The sequence below is a fragment of the Nymphaea colorata genome, chromosome 12 (assembly GCF_008831285.2).
Source record: "Nymphaea colorata isolate Beijing-Zhang1983 chromosome 12, ASM883128v2, whole genome shotgun sequence".
Lineage (NCBI taxonomy): Eukaryota > Viridiplantae > Streptophyta > Magnoliopsida > Nymphaeales > Nymphaeaceae > Nymphaea > Nymphaea colorata.
In genome coordinates, this window is record NC_045149.1 from 22503061 (window position 1) to 22509122 (window position 6062).

The following is a 6062-nucleotide window of genomic DNA, read 5'->3' on the forward strand; positions in this document are numbered from 1 at the left end:
ATTGCATCGTTTACCCTTTTTTTATTTTTTGCAAATAGGAGCAGCTTCCATTTCTTCTGATGTCTTTATTCCATCTGTTGATGACTTAGCAGATCAAGTTGCTGAAGTTCTGGATTTTTTTGGGGACCTAGGAAATATTTAAACTCCATTAAAGTTACTTTTTGAAATATAAATAAATCTATAAATGGTTGCATGTCGCTGCTAAAAAATATTGATTTTATGTTTTTAGGTTATTAATATATCAAATGTCATTGTAGACTTGCTTATGAATGGCTTCTTTTGTAATAGGCATGCACAATTCTATGCATGGGGGTTACAGCTGGTGCCTACATTCTCACTCTTTTTGCTGTATGTCTGCCTTGGGCTAAGGCTTGTTTATATTATATATATTACTCTTTATTTGTCTTGACTTTTCTTTTGGTTTGTTTTTTTAATGCTTATACAGATGAAGTACAGGGGGCATGTTCTTGGTCTAATACTTGTTTCCCCTCTATGCAAAGCATCTACATGGACAGATTGGTTGTTTAACAAGGTTCGTTGTTCTGTCTCTGACCTTTCTTCTTTATTTTCCATTGAGCAAATGCAGCAATAATTCTTTATGCAAAGGGAATTTTGCTTGACGGGTACTTCAGCAAAGTGATTTTGACAATCATCCAAAGCTTTCTAGTACTATGTTTCTCGATAATTGATACATAGGTGGTTAATTCTGGTGTGCCCTTCACTATTTCAGGAAGTTTGTGGAGTTCCCAATGTTGCTGAGTTTGACATTCGGTAGGCATAACGAAGGGTAATTGATAACTTCCTTCAAAGGTAATGATTGTAAGAATCTTCACAAAATCACGTCTCTCCGTTTGAAAATCAGATAGATTGAGAAGAGAGGATAGGAGAGAAGACCGTGGAGGAAAGGGAGCATTCGGCCAATACAGCCCTTCGTTCCTTAATCTCTATTATAAAATTAACCTAATCAGGTTACAACAAAAATGTACAAAAATATATGAACATTTACAAGAATGCCACCGCCTAGTATGTTTAGGCGTGTGGATATAAGAGAAGTGGATCGAGTCTAAACGGACTCGATCCTCCATACGAACAAACTTAACAGCCCCCCTCAAGTTGTGCATGAGATTTGATCATGCACAACTTGTTCTTCAATTGCCAAAAATGCTGCCTGTGAGTCCTTTGGTAAAGAGATCAGCTATCTGTTCACTAGTGGATATATAAGTAGGCAAGATTTCAGCTTCTTCAACCTTCTGACGAATGAAGTGTTGATCAATCTCTATGTGTTTGGTACGATCATGCAAAATGGGGTTGAAGGCAATTTTTATCGCACTTTGATTGTCACATAGTAACGATGACTGAACAATAGGAAGATTGAGCTCTTCAAGCAAATGTCGTAACCATGACACTTCAGCTGTCCCTGCAACCATTGCTTTATACTCTGCCTCAGTGCTAGATCGTGTAACCGCATGCTCTTTTTACTGCTCCAATAAATGAGATTGGAATCAAGAAACAGGCAGAAACCTGAAACTGATCATCGATCATTGGGATCTCTTGGCCAGTCTGCATCAGTATATGTATATATGCTATGTCCAAGAGAAACGTTGGGACACTTTGTGTAGACCAGTCCATCGCCAAGAGTAGCTTTGAGATACCATAAGATCCGTTTAGCGGCATCCATATGTCCTTTAGTGGGTGCATGCACAAACTGAAAGATCTGATTTACAGCATATACTATGTCTGGGCGAGTAAAAGTGAGGTATTGTAACATACCAACAATGCTGCGATAGAATATAAGATTGGAATATGCAGCAGTTCCATCAGAGGCAGTTAATTTAGTGTTCAGAACATTAGGAGTAGTAATGTGTTTGAAATTAGTTATATCTGCCCTGTCTAGAACATCAAGAATATACTTGTGTTGTGTAATAGTAAATCTATCATTCGTTCTATCAAGTTCAACATCCAAAAAATACCGTAATTCGCTGAGATCCTTCATCTTGAATTCTTGTTTCAACATGTCTCTAACATAAGATATATGTGAAGAAGAATTTCCAGTTATAACAATATCATCAACATATATAAGTAACCAAGTGGTAGCTTCTCCGGTATGATAGATAAACAAGGAGTGATCGAGGTAGCTTCGGAGAAAACCAACTTGTCGTATATGATGAGAAAACCAATCGAATCATAATCTAGAAGCTTGCTTCAACCCATATAAAGACTTGTGTAATTTACAAACCCATTTTTGAGGATCATGAGTAGTATAGCCGGGAGGTTGCTCCATGTATACATCTTCCCTAAGAATCTCATGAAGAAAGACATTTTTGACATCTAACTGATAAAGAGGCCATCTATATGAGACTGCAAGAGAAATAATCACATGTATTGTTCCCATCTTGATGACCGGACTGAATGTTTCATCATAATCTTCCTCATATTGCTGAGTGAAACCGCGCGCATAAGACATGCTTTATGTCCATCAATGCTACCATCTGGCTTATATTTCAGTTTGTAAACTCATTTGGACCCCACAACATTCTTATCAGCTGGACGATGGACAATCTGCCACGTCTGACACTCATGCAAGGCTGCCATTTCCTCATTCATAGCTTCAACCAAACATTTTTCCTTACTGGCATGGTGATACAATTTTGGTTCCACCTTTTTGCTGACTTTTGTCATAAACAACTAAAAATCCAAAGAAAAATTGTTATAGCTCACCCATCTATCAATAGGATGTCGCACGCGTTGTGATTGGCATGGAACTGCAGTAGAAACTGATCGCCTAGAATACACCAGGCCTGAGAACCGATTACGTGTAGGTGGATCATTGGGCTGAGAAGATGAAGGTATGCTGTTCAAGGAAGTAGTGTTGTTCGAGGAACTGCTTACAAGTGTCTCGGGCTCGTTAACAGCTTCCTCCTTGTGCTCAGTCAACATTTCTGCCCCTTGTCTTAAGATTTCAGCATGTAGCCAAGTATCATAAACCTCATTTTTGTCCTTGAGTGTCACAGAAGTAGCCTTGAAATCCTGTAACCTGCTTTCATCAAAAACAACATGCCGTGAAATATGTACACGCCCAGTTTTAGGGTTATAACACCTATAACCCTTGTAGTTTTCTGCATACCCTATAAATTTGCATAAAACAGCACGATCTTGAAATTTGTTTCGTAAGGAAACATCAACATGCACATAGCATACACATCCAAAAACAAGCAACTCCTCATAATGTGGTTGTTCTTGATGTAATAGAAAACATGGTGACTTTCCATCAAGCAACGCCAATGGCAGTCGATTTATAACATAGACAGCCGTATGAAAAGCCTTGGTCCACAATGTCATAGGTAAGTCTGTTTCATGCATCATGCTGAGCGTGCTTTCAACAATATGCCTATATTTTCTTTCAGCAATTCCGTTTTGCTGAGGTGTATGCAAGCATGAAATTTGTTTAGTGATCCCATTATCTAGTAAGTACTCAGTAAATTCATTAGAAATAAATTCACCACCACTATCACATTGAAAATGCACAATATTACTGGAGTATTTATTCTGAACCAAGGCATGAAATTGAGTGAACAAGCGGAAAACTTCTGATTTGTGTTTCATGAAATGGATCCAAGTATATCGGGAATATGAATCAACAAAAATGACATAGTATCTACTCCTAGAAGAAGAAGGAATTGGAGCAGGCCCCCAAACATCGGAATATATAGTGTCAAAAACCTTTGAAGCTCTTTTATTGATTAATTGAAGGGGAAGGGCATGGCTCTTACAAATATGACAACTTGAGCACATGCTGGACTCACTAACTGAACTTAGTCTGAACTTATCTAAGAGTCCGTCTGCAACAAGACTTCGAACAAAAGACTGACCACAATGAGCTAACCGACCATGTCAAATGGATGGCTTATTATACTCTGCGACATTGACTTCACTATGATTTGGAAAACATGAATCTGAAGGGTGAGGTTTTGACAGCTATGGGGCTTCTTCAAGGACATACATATTTCCTTTGCGAGTGCCCTCAGCGAATGTCTTCTTGGTTCGAGCATCCTTAACATAAACAGAAGACGTTGTGAATTCAATAGAGGAGTGAGTATCATCAATAAGTTTAGACACTGAGATAATATTTTTCTTGACACTTGGAACAACAAGGACATTCTTTAATGGAATGGAAGAAGAGCCCATAGATATTTGTGCATTTCCAATGTGCGCTATTGTGTGATCGGAACCATCTCCCGTGACAACTGAGCCTTGATCTAAATAAGGGAAAACACTAGAAAGATTACATGTGTCACCAGTAACATGGGCTGTTGCTTTGGAATCCACATAACACTCTCCTTGCTCGTTTTGTTTCAAGTGGAGCTTAGATAGGACCGTCATGAGAAGTTGCTGCTCGTCTGCTGAAACATTTGATGTCTGATTTGAGCCAGATGATGATGAAGCTGAGTCCGCTGCTGCCTTGTTCTCATGCCTAACCTGATTATTTTTGTTCTGAGGGTTGTGCCAACATTCTGATTTTACATATCCCCTCTTGTTGCAATAGAAACAAGTTGGAACCCTTCTAGATGTGGCAGAGGTAGTATTCATGCTTGGTGGTATTGGGAGAATCCCTTTTCCCATTCCTGCCTCAGAAGTCCAAGGACGAGTGCGATTCCCTTGCAGTGCATGTGTCCCTGTTATCAGTACATTGTGGCTGTTGGAAGGAATCAAATTTTGTCGCTGAACACAACTAGCTTCGTGTTGAAAAAGCTTGGCCTTCAGATCTTCAAAAGATGGGAGGACAGGTAGGACTTCCAAGGCTATGCAAAAGATGTCAAAATTTGTTCCCAGTCTACTCAAAGCTTGTTGCACTTTGTCATTGTCGCTGACGGGATGTCCAATGGCAGCAAGCTGATCACTTATACTTTTAATTTCATTCAAATATTTCAAAACTGTACGCATCCCACGCTTGATGTCCTGAAATTGCCTTCTTAAATGCAGAAACCGTGCTTCCGATACTTGAGAATACGTTGTGGCAAGGGTAGACCACAACTCTAGGGCTGTTAAATCATCATCAATGCCTCCTAATACCTCCTCTAACAAGGTAGAAGTAATATAGGAAATAAGAGACTGGTCGTGAGCCAGCCAAACTTCATATTCAGGATTGTTTTCAGTAAGAGTTTCATATTCAAATCTGATTTCACTCACAGGCGAAGCCCCAGCAACTTGATGTCCCACTACGGTCTTCTTCACTTCATGGTCAATATACTTTGGAGGTGCTGGAGTTGTGTCATCGATATGCCCGTAGAGTCTATGACTTTTAATAAATGGGACAATTTGATGTTTCCAAGTCAAATAGTTACTATGATTCAGTTTGTGAGAGATAAGTTGAGAGAAAAAGCTGGACAATAGAAGAGAGGGAGTCGGCTGATCCATAACTAAAAAGGAGATGATTAGGGCAGGCGTGAGGCAAGATTTAGGGCAACGACAGATTAGGGCTAATCGATTAGGGCAAATCACGCAAGATTTAGGGCAGAAACTGAAATGAGGGATAACCACGCCAGAAAAGAGGATTTAGGGCATATTAGGGATAATCACATCAAACTGAAATCACTCATCGGAGGAGGACGATGCAACCTGGCTCTGATACCGTGTAAGAATCTTCACAAAATCAGGTCTCTCCGTCTGAAAATCAGATAGATTGAGAAGAGAGGATAGGAGAGAAGACAATGGAGGAAAGGGAGCAGTCGGCCAATACAGCCCTGCGTTCCTTAATCTCTATTATAAAATTAACCTAATTAGGTTACAACAAAAATGTACAAAAATATATGAACATTTACAAGAATGCCACCGCCTAGTATGTTTAGGTGTGTGGATATAAGAGAAGTGGATCGGGTCTGAACAGACCCGATCCTCCATACGAACAAACTTAACAATGATGACAGAAATTAGTAACGATTTTGCTTATTACTGTGTTTCTCCATCAGATTCTATGTATCAGGTTTTATTTGATAGATTGAGCACAATACTTTTTATTGTTTGTAATTAATGTTTCTTCTCGTCAATTATAGATCTTTACCTAT